Below are 18,841 nucleotides of genomic sequence, written 5' to 3' on the forward strand. Positions count from 1 at the left end.
GACTTGTAGTTGTACCTTGACCTTATGAAAACTAGAACCGGATACTTAATAAAACACACCCTTCCAAGTGCCAGATACAATCGGTGATCGCTCTCTCACAGGGCGACGAGGGGAGGATCATCGGTTAGGGTTATGCTATGCGATGCTACTTGGAGGACTTCAGTCTACTCTCTTCTACATGCTGCAAGATGGAGGTGGCCAGAAGCGTAGTCTTTGACAGGATTAGCTACCCCCCTCTTATTCTGGCTTTCTACAGTTCAGTCCACCGATATGGCCCTTTACACATTTACCCATGCATATGTAGTGTAGCTCCTTGCTTGCGAGTACTTTGGATGAGTACTCACGGTTGCTTTCTCCCTCTTTTCCCCCTATCCCTTCTACCTGGTTGTCGCAACCATATGTTGGAGCCCAGGATCTAGACGCCACCGTCGACGACGACTCCTACTACACCGGAGGTGCCTACTACTACGTGCTGCCCGCTGACGACGACCAGGAGTAGTTAGGAGGATCCCAGGCAGGAGGCCTGCGCCTCTTTCGACCTGTATCCCAGTTTGTGCTAGCCTTCTTAAGGCAAACTTGTTTAACTTATGTCTGTACTTAGATATTGTTGCTTCCGCTGACTCGTCTATGATCGAGCTCTTGTATTCGAGCCCTCGAGGCCCCTGGCTTGTAATATGATGCTTGTATGACTTATTTTTATTTGTAGAGTTGTGTTGTGATATCTTCCCGTGGGTCCCTGATCTTGATCGTACACGTTTGCGTGTATGATTAGTGTACGGTTGAATCGGGGGCGTCACATTCACGAACTGAGCAATTTCGTGCTTCATTCGAGTCCACCAATACGACTGCTTGAGGTCATGGTACATCTTTGTACTTCCAGGGTGGATAGAGATGAGTGAATTGTGAGCCTCGTTCATAATGACTTTACGAAGATCACCTTTAGGCACAACAATGCGATCCTCGAAGAATAGAGTATCCTTGTCATCAAGATGATAGCACTTGTACTTGGGTTGACTCTTGACAATCCCAATCTTCACCTTCTTCACCATAGCATCAAGAAGTTGAGCCTCGCCAATCTGATCTTCCAAAGTAGGAGAGACTTGGAGGTTGGCGAAGAAACCTTGAGGAACAACTTGCAGATTGAGTTTGTGGAAAGCTTCACAAAGCTCGGATTGGTAAGGCTTGAGATTCAAACTGTTGCAGTAAGCCTTCCTGCTCAATGCGTCAGCAATTACATTGGCCTTGCCTGGAGTATATTTGATACTCGGATTATACTCTTGAATCATTTCGACCCAACGAGTCTGCCTGAGGTTGAGGTTAGGCTGAGTGAAGATGTACTTGAGACTCTTGTGGTCAGTGAAGATGTCCACTTTTCTTCCCAATAAGAGATGTCTCCAAGTCAGAAGAGCATGTACAACTGCCGCCAACTCCAGGTCATGAGTGGGGTAGTTCTTTTCATTGGGCTTCAACTGGCGCGAGGTATAAGCCACAACTTTCTTCTCTTGCATCAACACTACACCAAGACCTTGAAGAGAGGCATCACAGAAGACCTCGAACGGTTTGGATTCATCAGGAGGGGTCAGAACTGGAGCAGTGACTAACTTCTCTTTCAGGGTGTTGAAAGCGATGTCACATTCCGGAGACCAAACGGACTTCACATGCTTCTGGAGAAGGTTGGAGAGAGGCTTCGCGATCTTTGAAAAGTTCTCAACGAACCTTCGACAATAACTTGCGAGCCCAAGGAAGCTGCGGAGTTGCTTCACGTTCTGAGGTGGTTCCCAATTCACAATTGCAGACACCTTCTCAGGATTCATAGCAATGCCCTTGGCATATGTAACACCCCAGTGTCATGCTACAGTAACAATCCATGATTAAAGCTAATCGTTTTGCTAAACGGTGCTTGATCAACTTCGATTCAAATATCAGTTGAGATTCCACTTTGAAATCAAATTCAATTAGGAAGTGAATTTTTGAAGTTGCACAAAAAGTTGCTACAAAATAGTTCATCATTTGGCCAAAATTCCATAACAAATGATTATTAAGGAAAACAACATCACCTCCAAGCCAAGATGGACTATAGTAATTAAAATAGTGCCATTTCAGCATTTTAAAATGCTATTTTATTGGGGCAAAATCCAAATGGGTTCAGTTGTCCCACAAACTCTTTGTGGCAATGCCAAATACTAATAGGAATTTAAGTGGCCTAGTCCCACATTTTTTCAAAGTCTTTTGGTAGCCCAAACCTTTCCCTAGCCGTCTCTGTTTTAAATAAAAAGAGAAAAGCAGAAAATCAAAAAAACTAAAAAGAAAAGTGCCATCCCCTGCCCCCTGGGCCTCGGCTCACCAGGCAGCCCAGCTCCCCCTCCCGTGCCGTCTTCACTGTGCGGGCGACCGAGCACCCGCGCCCGCGGTCGCTGTCCGACCGGCTCGCCGCCCCATGCCGCGGCAACGCCGGCGATAAGGATGAGCCCTCCCCACTCGGCCTTGTCCTCGTCACCCACTCACCCCTCGCCCCCTCGCGCTCTCTCCCTCTCCCACACCCTCGCCCCCTCTCCAGATTCCCCATCGCCAGAACATAGTCGTCGCCGTGCCATCGTCGCCGTCGTGACCACCGGCATCCTCGCGTTGCCTGCTGGCGTGCGGGAGGTCCGCCGTGGGCTACTTCCCGCTCCTCACCGCTGGATCGAGTCTACGGAGCTAAATCGGCGCCGCCTGTGCGTCTTCTTCCTCGGCATCATCGGACCTCGCCGATTCGTCGCGGCCGATTTGCTCCCCCCTGCACTACTAAGCCCCCGAGGGACCTCCGTGCGTCCACACGGTGAGCTCCGCTTCCCCCTTCCTTTGGAATGCTCGGCGTTGATCCCTAGCTAGATGTGCTCGTCGTCGCGCCATGGCCGAGCTCTCCTTCCGCCACTGAACTCGCTGTGCTCACAGTCGTCCACCCCGTGCTAAGCCGTGGCCACCACCGTGCTCCTAGAGATCCACCAGCAACACGTGCGCTCCTTGGTTCATCTCGGACGAGTCCCTGGGCTCGAACCCGAGACCACCGCGCTTGATTCCATCACTGAGGCCGCTGTGCCGGCGGCGGGGCTCCTACTCGCGCTCACCAAATCGTGGTTGCGTCCCTCCCCGTACGCAGTCGCGTCCATCCGCGCTCCACACGCGCCCGATGGCCTGCTTCCCGCGGCCTCCCTACTCGCCCGGCCCGCCTCAGCCCAGCCTGCGCGCCGATCGCCGCCGCTGCGGCCTAGCGACACCGCCGCCCGTCTGCACATGACCTCGCCCCGACCGCCCACGCACCCGTTTGAATCCACTCACCGTTGGCCGCAGCCGCGTTGGCCCCCGCGCCCCTGTTGGCCTGCTCGTGGGTCGTGGCCGCGCCCACGCGACCCGGCCGACGCTCCCGCCTGCTGCTGCTGTTGCAGATGGCCATGGCCATGTCCATGGCCGTGAGCCTCGTGTGCGGTGTACGCTGTGTGTGTGCTTGCTCTGTGTGTGTATTGTGCGTGTAGTGTGTGCGTGGCTCCGGCCTCGCCCGCCTTCGGCCAGCCTCGCCGCACCTGTGCCACGCCGTTGCGCTGCCCCTCCTTCCCCTTTGCCGCTGCTGCTCGCTGCCTATTGCCGCTGTTCTGCCTGTACTGCTGCAGCTACAGTAACTGAAAGTTACTGTAGCGCTAGCTAGCTTTTTCTAATTCTAAGATGACTAACCCTCTAGACAGCGCCTAAACTCAGGCTAAACAACTACTATCAGGACTAAAAAAATTATGGGGAGGTATTACACTTCACAATGCTCAAATGTTTCCATTGGACCAAATCCATTTAGTGCATAGATCAAATTCGATGAAAATCACAAAATGCTATCTTTTGTTAGCAGAAAATAGAACTATGTGTGGGTGAGTGTGTGTTCTGCATAGTGTGCGTGCGTGCAGTTGGCCATGGCCGTGTGCTCTTGTGTGTGTATGTGTGCATCATGCGTGTGGCCGGTTGGGCTATGCCCATTAGTGGCCAGCCCTGGCATAGATTAGCATTACTAGGTTTAATTAGTGTTAAGTTAGTCTAGTAGTAGATGACATGTAGGCCCTTTTAAATAAGTTAGATTTGTTTAATTGTTTAGGTAAATAGTCTATGACATGCGGGCCACACCTGGCCTTTGACTAGTCAAAATTAACTTAGTCAATTCGGTTTAAGCTAAATATAATAATCCCAAGAATTCAATTAAACTTTGAAAAATCATTATAAAATAAACCGTATCTCGGATGGAAAAACTTTGTACATGAAAGTTGCTCACAACGACGAGACGAATCCGGATACGCAACCCGTTCGTCCGTCATGCATCCCTAGCATAGCGAACACGTAACTTTTCCCCTCCGGTTCATCTGTCCGAAAACGCGAAACACCGGGGATACTTTCCCGGATATTTCCCCCTTCGCCGGTATCACCTCCTACAGCGTTAGGTCACACCCGGGACATCTTATTGCCATGTTATGCTTTGTGGTGCTATGTTTGCTTTATATTTACTGTTTCTTCCCCCTCTTCTCTCCGGTAGACCCCGAGACCGATGCTGCCCTTGTGATCGACTATGTCGACGACGACCCCTCCTTGCCAGAGCAACCAGGCAGGCAAACCCCCCTTGAGCATTCCGATATCGCCTATTTCTTTCCCTCTCATGCTTGCATTAGAACTGCTACTCACCCCCACGGGGCGCGTCCCCGCCGCACCCTCTCACCGGCGACGACGAGGGGATAAGGTCGCCACGCCGTGCCCCCTCGGTCTCTCGTCCCACTCACCCCCACGCTCGCCTCGGTTCTTGCGCCTCCCACTCCCCTCGAGAGCCACCGCACCTCGCCCCCTCGTTTCCCACCGCAACCGAGCGCCGCCATGGCCTCGCCGCCGTAGTACTCGCGGCCACGGCGACCTCCAAGCCCTTCCGACGCGTCCGCTCGCTCCGCCTCCCTCGACTACGCCTCCACGTCAAGATGCAGGACGCCGAGCACCATCGAACGCTGCCCCAACCTCGTCTTCTTCCTCGGATCCCCGACGCATCTCCGCCGAGCGCCGTCGACTCTCCGGCTACTAAACTCCCAAGGGCCATCTTGCGTGCCGCAGGTGAGCTCCCCATCTCCCGCCCATCTCCGTTAGCTCCCTCGCACGCCCTAGCTAGCTGCCGCCGAAGCACCCGAGCGCTCCGCCGCGGACCCCGTCGCCGACGAGTCTCCGGTGACCAAATGGTCACGGGCTCGTGTCGGTTACGCTCCTCATGCCGCGTAGATCCTCCCCAGCCTCTCCATTTCTTCGCTAGCTCGCCCAGGTCCACTCTCCTCGAGCTCCTGACTACACCGCCGCCTGCGCGCGTCGCCGGCGCCCTTCCGGTGACCAAATGGTCACGGGGCCGAGCCCTTTGTGCTCAGCGCGTCGCGCAGCTCCACCCTAGCCTTCTCGCTCGCCCCGAAGCGCGCTGCGTCGCCGTCTTCATCCGCGCCCGAACAGCAGCCCGCCGCGCTCGTCGCCGGCGACCATTCCGGCCACCCCCGCCGTCGTGCTCCCCTCCATCGGACGCGGCGCGAAGAGGCCGTTCCAGAGAGCCTGGCCGCGCCCGATTTGGTGCCCCGTAGCGCGATTCCGGCCAACTCGGGCGAGGGGCCGCCTCTGTTGGGTCGCCAGAGTCGCTCCGGCACCGTCCGCCGAAGTGGCTAGGCGGGCCCCACCCCTGGGTCACTGCCTGTGGGCCTGGGGGCCCCAACTGGCCACGTTGACCAAGTCAACTTCGCTGATGTGGCAGCTACTGCCACTGACATGCGGGCCCCATGCCATAAAACAAATAAAAACAAATATATAAACTACTAATTAATTAAGTTAATTAACTAATACCTAATTAGACACTGACTGCTGGGGCCACCCACTAATTAACCCATTTTAGTTAGTTTTAAAACTCTGTTAAGGCCCTTGACAATGACATGTGGGTCCCATTGGACCCACCTGTCTGGTTTGACTGGTCAACCGACCAGTTGACCTGCTGACATCACTCTGATGTCATGCCTACGTCATCACACACTGTTTTGGATAATGTTGGAATTAAATATATAATTAAAATCAAAAAATGATTTAAATCTTTAGAAAATCATATCTTTTAATCCGTAACACGGATGAAAATACTTTGTACATGAAAGTTGCTCAGAACGACGAGACGATTCCAGATACGCAACCCGTTCGTCCGCCACACCTCCCTAACCTATCGAACTCGTAACTTTCCCCCTCCGGCTCCTCTGCCCGAAAACGCAAAACACCGGGGATACCTTCCCGGATGTTTCCCCCCTTCACCGGTATCACCTCATACCGCGTTAGGGCACCCCTAGCACCGTTACTTGTCTTGTCATGCATCGTTATGCATCTGTTTGCATTGTATTCATTGTTTCTTCCCCCCTCTTCTTCTGCTAGACACCGAGACCGACGCCGCTGCTACCCAGTACGACTACGGAGTTGACGACCCTTCTCTCTTGCCAGAGCAACCAGGCAAGCCCCCCTTTTGATCACCAGATATCGCCTACTCTTTTCTCTACTGCTTGCATTAGAGTAGTGTAGCATGTTACTGCTTTCCGTTAATCCTATTCTGATGCATAGCCTGTCCTTGCTACTACTGTTGTTACCTTTACCTGCAATCCTAATGCTTAGTATAGGATGCTAGTTTATCATCTGTGGCCGTACATTCTTGTCCGTCTGCCATGCTATATTATCGGGTCGTGATCACTCGGGAGGTGATCACGGGTATATACTATATACTTTATACAGGATACATGTGGTGACTAAAGACGGGTCGGCTTGTGGAGCACCCGCGAGTGATTCACGGATTGGGGGCTGAAAGGACCTTTGTCCCAAAGGCCCTCTGTGTGGATCTTTATGGCGAAGCGACAGGGCAGGTTGAGACCACCTAGGAGAGAGGTGGGCCTGGCCCTGGTCGGCGTTCGCGGTTATTTCAAAATAACACGCTTAACGAGATCTTGGTATTTGATCTGAGTCTGGCCACTGGCCTATACGCACTAACCATCTACGCGGGGACAGTTATGGGCACTCGACGTCATGGTATCAGCCGAAGCCTTCGTGACGTCAGCGACTGAGTGGCGCGCGCCGGATTGGACCGTAAGCCTGCTCTTGTATTAAGGGGGCTAGTTCTGCTTCCGGCCGCGTACGCAACGTGCAGGTGTGCAATGGGCGATGGGCCCAGACCCCTGCGCCATAGGCTTTAGACCGGCGTGCTGACCTCTCTGTTGTGCCTAGGTAGGGCTGCGACGTGTTGATCTTCCGAGGCCGGGCATGACCCAGGAAAGTGTGTCCGTCCAAATGGGATCGAGCGTGTTGGGATATGTGGTGCACCCCTGTAGGGAATTAATCTATTCGAATAGCCGTGATCTTCGGTAACAGGACGACTTGGAGTTGTACCTTGACCTTATGACAACTAGAACCGGATACTTAATAAAACACACCCTTCCAAGTGCCAGATACAACCGGTGATCGCTCTCTAACAGGGCGACGAGGAGAGGATCGCCGGGTAGGATTATGCTATGCGATGCTACTTGGAGGACTTCAGTCTACTCTCTTCTACATGCTGCAAGACGGAGGCTGCCAGAAGCGTAGTCTTCGACAGGATTAGTTATCCCCCTCTTATTCTGGCATTCTGTAGTTCAGTCCACATATGATACCCTTATTCCATTTGATACCCATGCATATGCAGTGTAGCTCCTTGCTTGCGAGTACTTTGGATGAGTACTCACGGTTGCTTTCTCCCCCTTTTTCCCCCTTTCCCTTTCTTTCTGGTTGTCGCAACCAGATGCTGGAGTCCAAGAGCCAGACGCCATCGTTGATGACGAATACTACTACTCGGGAGGTGCCTACTACTACGTGCAGCCCGCTGACGGCGACCAGGAGTACTTTAGGAGGATCCCAGGCAGGAGGCCCGCGCCTCTTTCGATCTGTATCCCAGTTTGTGTTAGCCTTCTTAAGGCAACTTGTTTAACTTATGTCTGTACTCAGATATTGTTGCTTCCGCTGACTCGTCTATGATCGAGCTCTTGTATTCGAGCCCTCGAGGCCCCTGGCTTGTAATATGATGCTTGTATGACTTATTTTATCTGTAGAGTTGTGTTGTGATATCTTCCCGTGAGTCCCTGATCTTGATCGTACACGTTTGCGTGTATGATTATTGTACGGTCAAATCGGGGGCGTCACAGAAAGTCAACCGCTAGATCTAGGGTTCCTCACGGCACGCGAACCGAGGCCGGATCTGAGCTCGACTGAGACGTCGGGGGTCGCCGAACTTGATGCTTCCCGGGGCGAGGAGGTGAGGAGGAGGCCAAGGCGGCGACGGCGGCGGTCGGGCGCGGTGCCGGCATGACTTGGCGGCACGTCGGGCGGCGGGGAAACTCGTCGGAGACGGAGCGCCCCGGTAGCGGCGCTCGCCGGCGGCGGTGGTGCGGCGGCCGGAACGAGGCGACCCGGGCGGCGTGTGGGGAGGACGAGGGCGGCGGCAGGCCGATGGAGCGGCGCGGCGATGGCGGGCCGCGGGGGCCGGGCGTGGGCTCGGCGGGCCGCACGGCCAACGGGGGCGGCGGCGACAGGTGGCAGCCTGTCGCTGGCTCGGGTCAGTGTCCGGCAGCGGCGGGGAAATTTAGGGTTAGGGGGGAGAGAAGATCTGGGATTTCGGAGGAGGGGCTATTTATAGAGGTAGAGGGAGCTAGGAAGCTCCAAATGAGGTGTGGTTTTCGGCCACGCGATCGTGATCAAACAATCTAGATGATGGAAGGGGTTTAGGTGGGTTTTGGGCCACTTTGGAAGGGTGTTGGGCTGCAACACACACGAGGCCTTTTCGGTCCCTCGGTTAACCGTTGGAGTATCAAACGAAGTCCAAATGGCACGAAACTTGTCCGACGGGCTACCGGCAGTAAACCAAGGCCGCATGACAAGTCTCGGTCCAATCTGAAAACGTTTAACACCCGCACATGAAAAGAGGTAGAAAGGACCACTGGAGGACATAGGAGCGCCGGAATGCAAAACGGACAACGAGGAAAATGCTCGGATGCATGAGACAAACACGTATGCAAATGCAATGCACATGATGACATGATATGAGATGCATGACAAAGACAACAACACACGGAGACAAAAACCCCACAACGAGGAAATATAATAACTTAGGGCCGGAAACAACAAGAGTTGGAGTAAAAATAAGGTAAATTACATCCGGGGTGTTACAGTGACTAAACACACAGGTCTCTAGTCCAGGTTTATCGCCTATTTGGTTTCTATCCGCGAGGAGATCCGGCCGGAGTTTCGCTCACAACCCCAAACGATGTGTGCAGGGTTCCCGAGACACCAAACGGGCGCCCGGTACACCATGCCACGGTGTATCTACCGCATCATAGCCCACCCTTAGGGTCAGCGCTACGCACGGCCGCCAACACATATCCTATAAACATCATAAACTAGTTGCAACTCGTGGACAGAGGACTAGGGCAATTAATAAGTCGAGAGGGTCAATTAAAGATCCCAATGAGTGGTAGTAGTTATTCATGGATCACAAACACAGAACTTAGTTCCTGAGAACGGTTTCAATGAGACAACCCACCATGTACTCCTACATGGCCTCTCATCGCTACCTTTACCAAATCGTGTTCACATACTTAGCTCATACACAGTAGGACATGTTCACAACTTTCCAATTCATCCCCGATGAATCAGACCTGACACAACTCTAGGCAATAGCAGGCATGACAAACAACTCCTACTCGTGCTAGTGGGTTTCATCTATTTACTGTGTCAATGACAGGTCATGCAGCAAGTAACAGATGAATCGTTGTTGTCCTAATGCAGTAAAAGAGAGCAGGAGCGAGAGAGTGGGATTGTATCGGAATAAACAAGGGGGTTTTGCTTGCCTGGCACTTCTGAAGATAATATAGTTCTTCATTGGTGTCATTGATCTCGTTGTCAGAAACATTGTCGACTGAGAGGGGACGATTACCGGCAAACAAAGAAGGACACAATCAATGCAATGCAACAATATGATGCATGAATTAGACATGGCAATATGATGTTTATTGGCCTAATGCAACTAGCAGCAAGTTAAATGGAGTTGGTTTGAACAATAAGTTCAAAATCAAACTCCATATGTGCTTTCTTAAATGCCATTTAATTGAATTGTCCTAAACAGAGGATATAAGTTGCTCTAAAATGCTTGAAAATGCCATAAAAAGATTCTTTCGATATTTCTGATCATTTTTCATATATAAATTATTTCATTTGGAGTTACGGTTTATTTTCTATGATTTTTAGAAGTTTAGGGTATTTCCTGTAAATAAATAAACCATTTCTGATTTATTTAAAATCCCAGAAACGTATACTGCGTCAGCATGACGTCAGGCTGAGGTCGGCAGGTCAACGGAGTCAGCCAGGTCAACCCTGACCTATGCGACCCACAGGTCAGTGACACAACAAAATAACTCTGTTATTTAGTGCTAAGTTAAATACTAACCTAACTTAATTAGGGCATGGACCCACATGTCAGTGATACACAGTTAGTTAGCGAGGTGATTAACCTCTAACAGTGGTAATTAGGACTAATTAAAACCTAAACTAACTTGAGTCAGAGGTCGGCCCCACATGTCATCGACATAGGGGGGGGCCAGTAGTGGTCAAAGTGGGTCAACCCCACTGGCAACTTGACGCCGGCGAGGCCAGTCGTGGCGGCGAGCCTCGGGTTTGCGTCTCCGGCGACCAAATGCAATGCGAAGGGCATCTACACGGAGCTGGTGAACGCGCGCATCCAACGGGGCAAGTGGGAGCAGCTGGGGTGGCCAGAGCTCGCCGGAATAGAGCTCGCAGCGGCGGCCGGCGTGCGGGTGTGCTCAGGGTCGGCGTTATACTGCACCGCAGGGGCCACGGAGGGGTGCTACGGGCATCTGGTGATGCGCTGAGCGCTATGACGCGCTCGGTTGCGGCTCTAGGTGACGGTGGCCAGGGCGGAGCCAAGCTCCCGGTCGCGACGGCAAAGGCGTTAGGGGAAGCAAAAGAGCCAGATGAGAGGGGGGATCGACGTGGAAGCTCACAAAGGTTGCAGTGGAGCAAACGGCGAGCTCGGAGGTGGCCGGAGCTGAGCTCGGTGACGAGGGGGATCTCCGGTGACCGAACGGTGAGGAGGAGCTCGGTGGAGGCAGTGGAGCGTGTCTGGCGGCGTGTGGCTCGTCGAGGAGGTCGGGGCGTCGACGCGGAGCTCGCAAGAACTTTAAGGAGGCGAGGGGGAGGCGATAGCTACGCAGGCGACGGTGGCGAGCTCGCGGGCGAATCGGCCATGGCGGGAGAGGCGAGGGACAGAGCAGGGGGGAGAGTGAGACAGTCAGAGCGATCGGGACGACACCGAGGAGGTCGGCCGGGGTGTCCAGCTGGCCTGGGGACACAGGCAGACGCCCTGGTGGCATGGCGCTCTCGGGCGCGCGCACATGCTCGTCCTTCTGGCTCGAGGAGGAGGACGACTAGCGTGGCCAGTCGGCTAGGCCGGCTTGCTGGGCCAGAGCAGGTGGTCCGCCAGGTGAGGTTACTCTCTCTCTCTCTTTCTAATTTAGTTTCTGTTTTTTATTTTTCTGTAATTGGTTTTGATTTGATTTAAAACATCAAATCATTTTTTGAACTTTCTGTAAATTGTTATGTGAGCTCAGAAACTAGTCCAAGGTCACAATCAACTTACAAAAATATTTGAACTTTATTTCTTATATAACAGAAATAAATTCAACTCAAATATGTCATTGATTTAAGTCAAAGGCCCAAAATAAGTATTTCTATGATTCCAAAAATATTGGTTTGAATTTTACCTCGTACAAATATTTTCACAGAGTAGCAGGAACATTTCTTTGGATTCATTTGATGAGAATTAAATGTTGATTATTTTTAAAAGGTTTCTGAGGCTTTGAAAATTCCCTCAATTCAAAATTTATACATGATGATCATGCAAGGACAAGCAAAGGCTAAACTAGGGCTGTGACAACTCACCCCGACTAAACAAGAATCTCGTCTTGAGATTCAAGCGTAGGGTAAGATGAAGGGGGAACGCAAACTAACACAGTCTTCACGATCCAATTGTCCTCTTTAAAGATATTGATTCATTGCCTCATATTTGTCTTGACGTCTTTGCTTTCTAGATCTTCATCCAACATGATGACGACAGAAAGAAACTCTACAGGAATCGATCTTCTTGAAGATCGAGCAACTCAAGATCAACTCATGGAGTGAGATATAAAAAAACATCTCTTGAGTTGAGACATGAAACACACATCAGGGGTGATGGAAAGAAGCGGATGACAAGGGTTCAAATTGGTAGACAATAATTCCACACCTAAGAGGGTGGTGAACGGTTGTCAACGTAGCGAGGATTTGGATTGCCATGATTCCGTAATGGGGCCTCTTAGGGAAGGTGACTCGTAGAGCTATTCCCTTAAGTGGCAAAAAGAATTACTTTTGATACAAAGATCATTGAAACTCTTTATACCAGCCTAAGGCAATCACAATCGATCTTTTGAAGGAGTTCGAAAGAATGACATGCTCGGACTAGAATGGATGATGTGGACTACCTTGTTGAAGACAACACAATGGATGATTTCTGCTTATCATCTGAAATGGATGGGACCCATGGTAGGACCACTTCTGAAGATGATCCTGAACAGCAATTGCTGAGAAGGGCAGTCCATGGGAGATTGACACAAGGCAGTGAAAGCTGGGAACAAAATGCAAATGTCGGGAATGTTCCAACCATCATATCTGCCTGAGATTCAGATCTGGTTAGAAACAGGATACTTCAGACTCACATGTCTGAAAAGAAGAGTTGCAACACAAATCAACGAGATAACGTTGCGAGACTCTCGGGAGATGAACTACGTTAGCAAGCTCCAAAACATAAGCTGGTTCTGCTACATACATGTGAGCACGTTGTCCCAGACAAGCATGGCCACATAGTAGTCTTACAACGAAACACTACAGAGTTCTGATTGGGAACCATCATTGCGGAGAGCGAAGTCCTGCACATGTACCTTTGGGTCCTTAAGGATTAGCACTTAAGAACTTCTTTTCCTTGAACAAATCAATCAGTGGCTTGGTGTGCTAGGGATTCATATAGAATGAAGGTTGCAAGTCTCCAAACCACAGAATACTTCGCATGTATGCATGACTGACTTGGGATGATCCCAGAGGAAGCGAAACAAACTTTCTCAAATTCACGGCGGCAACTTGCATCATATGCACGTGAATTAGAGGAAGTCACTTCTTCCATCCGAACATATGCTTCATGAACGAAACACTAGGATAATGCTTATAAAGTTTCCAACACTAGCTGGATGTTCAACACGAATCATGGAGAAGGTAGCAGTGTTGCTGACGAGCTCAACAACAATTCATCCAGGTTTCCATGGAGATGGAATTCCATAATTATGTGAACAAGTGATAGCATTGGTCAGACCAAAGGATGTAATGGTGTATGCTCGAGGAGTCAACCACGAGTAAGACAACATTACGAATATCATTGGTACTGATTTGATTTGAGGATAGCCCACACTCAAATCAAAGTTTTGACAAGACAACAGATCCAACAACCGATCATGAGGAACAATCGATGAAGATATCATCTTTCTTCAACTAACACACAAACACAAGGATATCCCTTTGGAATGAACTAAGTTAAGCAAAGCTTTTACCTTCCAACTCTCCAAGTTGTTGTCTAGCTCAACCAACTAGCTCAGGGATATCCAACACAGATTCTTGGAGAAGGGGTGATTTATAAGAAAACCAACTTGATCACGAACTCAACATAGCGGTCAGGTGACAACGAGGTAATACTTTCGATAAGATCTTCGGAAAATTACAAATCACCGATATGTCACTAAGCTCGAGAACAATCTTGTTTTTCAGGGCAAGACGATATGATCAAATAAGCAAGGATTGACACTATCCTAACTCATTGATTGACAAGTGCACCGGAAATAAGGAATAGGTAGCACGATCAACCTTAGGGGGATGATTCAATAATCAACACGCTAAGGATAAGATTATTGTCCATTAACTACTAAGCAACAAAGTTGCTAGGAGTATTGATTTCACACATCACGATTCACTTGTCGGCATTCCGGTTTCGACAACACGGGATAGAGGAATGAATAATGATGGCGAGAGGTATCACTGCATCAAGAATTCATAACAGGTTGTGCAATTCCCATGACAATCCTGACATAAAGATGGCAATACCCAAGGTAGAACAGAACAAAATCGGGGTTGCATTTTGATCTGCGGAATACAACTTCTTTTGACCCAATCCTGGATATGGATGAGGCACTGGAGTTTGTTTCTCCTAGTCATTCTGAAATAGAACGGCTCGATGGACCACAAATATAATAGACATCGATATCACAAATGCTCAACTACCCCTGTCTATCAATTGATAGACGAGGGCCAGAAAATAACTAAAGAGGGACAACCCAAAAGAACATATGATTTTTAAGTTGTGGGTGCGTACATTAGCATGTCGAACGAGTTCAACATAATTCTTCCGGATAACCCATGCAGAAAGGTAGAACTGGCAGAATCACAATTATGAATGGAGAACTCCTCAAGAGTACTCTGATTGTGATCTTTTGATCCAACAAACTTCTGCCATAAGTGGTTCATAGTATTTGGAAGAAGGAAATACCACAGACCTCAAGGACTAATGCAAAGGTTAGTAATAACCTAAAGGAATGAGCAAACACTATGAACATGAAGTAAGTAGGGTGAATCTTGGGTTCAAAACCCAGAAATAGAAGGCCTACTAACTAAATGGCATCATGAGATGCTTTCGAGGATGGTGGCCAGAATCATCACACCGGGAACACAAAACATGGCTAGATTACTAGGTGACTCCCTAAAACACCTAGGGTCATAATAATATCCCCAACATATATACCGAGGCAATAGAGTACCTCAACACACCGGTTAGTGTATTATTCTGACCAAAAGGACATCAGGAACGGAATGAAAGGATTTGCAAATGCATCAGACTATTTAGTAACCTGGGAAGACTCGGACAGCATAACGACTGTAAATGCTCAAGAAGATTTGAGACATCCTGCAAAATGGTGGCATAACCACTCAACATCACAATATCAAGATTCTGAGATCAACTGTCGTCACACAGAAATCCATCAATCCTATAAGTCTATGGATTAGTAACATGTCATCCTGATAGATAGATGAGAAGCCTAGTTCTTAATCCCCGTAGAAGAGAAGAGGGTGACTCAGATCAGAAGGCCTTAAGGTAAAGGAGTAAAAAGAGCCTTACGTTCCCTTCCACAATCAATTCCCCTACATAACTAAAGCATTTCTAGACACAACTTCGACCAGTTTGGCTTGGTAATCCTACAGGCAGTCAGGCTCTGATACCAAAGCTGTCAGGACCACGATTCTAAGTCACACCAATCTAGCCTGTAACACCTCATGTCACTTTGCGGCCTCACGCACGGTATTCCCACGAGTGTCGCCTTAAAATGGCCTGGGACCGTTTGCGCCTTTTGGCTCACGTATATGATAGTGTCGCTAGCATCCATATGACGGAGAACCCGGGCCGACATGACTAGTCGTGAACCAAAAGTGGCACTAACATATGGGGACAGGCATACATGAATCAACATCGAGCATGTCGGTCAGCAGCGTGCGAATATGGGCTGTAGCACTGGACTAACAGGACTCCGGGAACCCGTGCTGTAGCAGGCTAGGCAGGACTCCGGATGTCACCGCGTGACATTTCCCCGAAGGCACAGACACAGGAACAAAGTGAATCACATGATGGCCAGTCATGTGTTCCGAAGCAGTAGTGCTGGGCTAGCAGGACTCCGGTAAACCGGGCTGTAGAAGACTACCAAGGCTCTATGGAAACACCAGACTACATTTCCCCATAAGAGAGGCTACCAAGGATAAACAACTAGATTGCCGGATCCCACACATACCAAGCATTTCAATAACATACACACAATATGCTCGATATGTGCAAATACAACATGGCATCACAACAAAACTCTATGACTCAAAGTATTTATTCATTATGCTCCGAAGAGCCAGATATTACAAACATGGGTCTCATGACCCAGCATTCAGAGCATACCAGACAAAGCACAGGCGGAAGCTTAACATGTCTGAGTACAGACATCTACAAATGAAAAAGGCTGAGAAGCCTGACAATCTACCAGATGATGCCGAGGGCAGAAGATCGTAGCTGAGGTAACAAGCTAAACGTCGTAGTCCACGTGGAACTACTAGCGAGACTGAAGTCTCTCTGCAAAAACATAAATTAAGCAAACATGAGTACAAATGTACCTAGCAAGACTTACATCAGAACTAGCTACATATGCATCGGTATCAACAAAGGGGGTAGTGGAGCTTAACTGCAGCAAGCCAGCTTTGACTCGGTGGCTATCCTGAACTATCACTGCAAGTAACTCTTTTGAGGTGGCGCACACGAGTCCACATATTCACCATATCAATACACCACTTGGATCCGCTCCCGTCTCCCTACGAGGACGCCATCCATAGCACTCACGCTTATCTTGCGCATTTTAGAGTATCCACTTTCACTTGTCTATGAACTGTTATAGGCAACCCAGAAGTCCTTTACCGCGGACAGGCTATTCGAATAGATCATTTATAACCCTGCAGGGGTCTACTTCTTCACACACGCTCTTGCCACTTACCACCATGTACACGTTGTGTATCTCGGCAACCTTCAAGCGGAAGCCTGGCGAGGGAGTCGGCCACGGCCTGACTAACCACACAAGTCTCTAGTCCAGGTTTATCGCCTATTCGGGTTCCATCCGCGAGGAGATCCGGCCGGAGTTTCGCTCACAGCCCCAAACGATGTGTGCATGGTTCCCGAGACACCAAACGGGCGCCCAGTACACCGTGCCACTGTGTATCTACCGCATCATAGCCCACCCCTAGTATCAGCGCTACGCACGGCCGCCAACACATATCCTATAAACACCAGAAACTAGTTGCAACTCCTGGACGGAGGACTAGGGCAGTTAATAAGTCGAGAGGGTCAATTAAGGATCCCAATGAGTAGTAGTAGTGATACGTCTCCAACGTATCTATAATTTTTGATTGATCCATGCTATATTATCTACTATTTTGGACTATATTGGGCTTTATTTTCCACTTTTATATTATTTTTGGGACTAACCTATTAATCGGAGGCCTAACCCTATATTGTTGTTTTTTGCCTATTTCAATGTTTCGGAGAAACAGAATATCAAACGGAGTCCAAACGGAATAAAACCTTCGGGAACGTGATTTTCTCACCGAACGTGATCCAGGAGACTTGGACCCTACTCCAAGGAGTCACGAGGGTGGGGGCGGCCCCCTAGGGCGCGCCCCCCTGCCTCATGGGCCCCTCGGTGCTCCACCGACGTACTCCTTCCTCCTATATATACATACGTACCCCCAAACGATCAGAACAGGAGCCAAAAACCTAATTCCACCGCCGCAACTTTCTGTATCCACGAGATCCCATCTTGGGGCCTGTTCCGGAGCTCCGATGGAGAGGGCCGTCATCACGCAGGGCTTCTACATCATCCTAGCCCCTCCGATGAAGTGTGAGTAGGTTACCTCAGACCTTCGGGTCCATAGTTAGTAGCCAGATGGCTTCTTTCTCTTTTTGGATCTCAATACAAAGTTCTCCCCCTCTCTTCTGGAGATCTATTCGATGTAATCTTCTTTTTGCGGTGTGTTTGTTGAGACCGATGAATTGTGGGTTTATGATCAACTCTATCTATGAATAATATTTGAATCTTCTCTGAATTCTTTTATGTATGATTGGTTATATTTGCAAGTCTCTTTGAATTATCCATTTGGTTTGGCCAACTAGATTGGTAGTTCTTGCCATGGGAGAAGTGCTTAGCTTTGGGTTCGATCTTGCGGTGTCCTTTCCCAGTGACAGAAGGGGCAGCAAGGCATGTATTGCATCGTTGCCATCGAGGATAACAAGATGGGGTTTATTTCATATTGCATGAATTTATCTCTCTACATCATGTCATCTTGCTTAAAGTGTTACTCTATTTTTAACTTAATACTCTAGATGCATGCTGGATAGCGGTCGATGAGTGGAGTAATAGCAGTAGATGCAGAATCGTTTCGGTTTACTTGTCACGGACGTGATGCCTATATACATGATCATGCCTAGATATTCTCATAACTATGCTCAATTCTGTCAATTGCTCAACAGTAATTTGTTCACCCACCGTAGAATACTTATGCTCTCGAGAGAAGCCACTAGTGAAACCTATGGCCCCCGGGTCTATTCTCATCATATCAATCTCCATCACTTTAATCTTTCTTTGCTTTTACTTTTTACTTTTTACTTTGCATCTTTATGCCAAAAATATCAAAATATTATATCTATCAGATCTCACTCTCGTAAGTGACCGTGAAGGGATTGACAACCCCTAATCGCGTTGGTTGCGAGTAGCGATCGTTTTGTGCAGGTACGAGGGACTTGAGTGTGGCCTCCTACTGGATTGATACATTGGTTCTCAAAAACTAAGGGAAATACTTACGCTACTCTGCCGCATCATCCCTTCCTCTTTGGGGAAAACCAACGCAAGCTCAAGACATAGCAAGAACGATTTCTGGCGCCGTTGCCGGGGAGTCTACCCAAAAAGTCAACATACCAAGTACCCATCACAATCCCTATCTCTCGCATTACATTATTTGCCATTTGCCTCTCGTTTTCCTCTCCCCCACTTCACCCTTACCGTTTTATTCGACCTCTCTCTCTATCCTCCCTCTCTAT

At 49.4% G+C, this 18,841-nt stretch overlaps 2 long non-coding RNA genes across 2 annotated transcripts; both read left to right on the plus strand.

Annotated features, from left to right (window-relative positions):
- Nucleotides 1-2,343: 2,343 nt before the first annotated feature.
- On the plus strand, nt 2,344-8,144 carry LOC147965087 (uncharacterized). Its single transcript, XR_015608125.1, has 3 exons — nt 2,344-2,818; nt 6,436-6,510; nt 7,823-8,144. It is a non-coding gene; the product is annotated as an uncharacterized LOC147965087 (long non-coding RNA).
- A 2,337-nt stretch (nt 8,145-10,481) lies between these two features.
- On the plus strand, nt 10,482-17,841 carry LOC147965088 (uncharacterized). The gene is made up of 2 exons (XR_015608126.1): nt 10,482-12,071; nt 12,180-17,841. It is a non-coding gene; the product is annotated as an uncharacterized LOC147965088 (long non-coding RNA).
- Nucleotides 17,842-18,841: the final 1,000 nt, after the last annotated feature.

The sequence above is a fragment of the Triticum urartu genome, chromosome 6A (genome assembly GCF_056163025.1).
Source record: "Triticum urartu cultivar PI428250 chromosome 6A, HENAU_Tu73, whole genome shotgun sequence".
Classification (NCBI taxonomy): domain Eukaryota; kingdom Viridiplantae; phylum Streptophyta; class Magnoliopsida; order Poales; family Poaceae; genus Triticum; species Triticum urartu.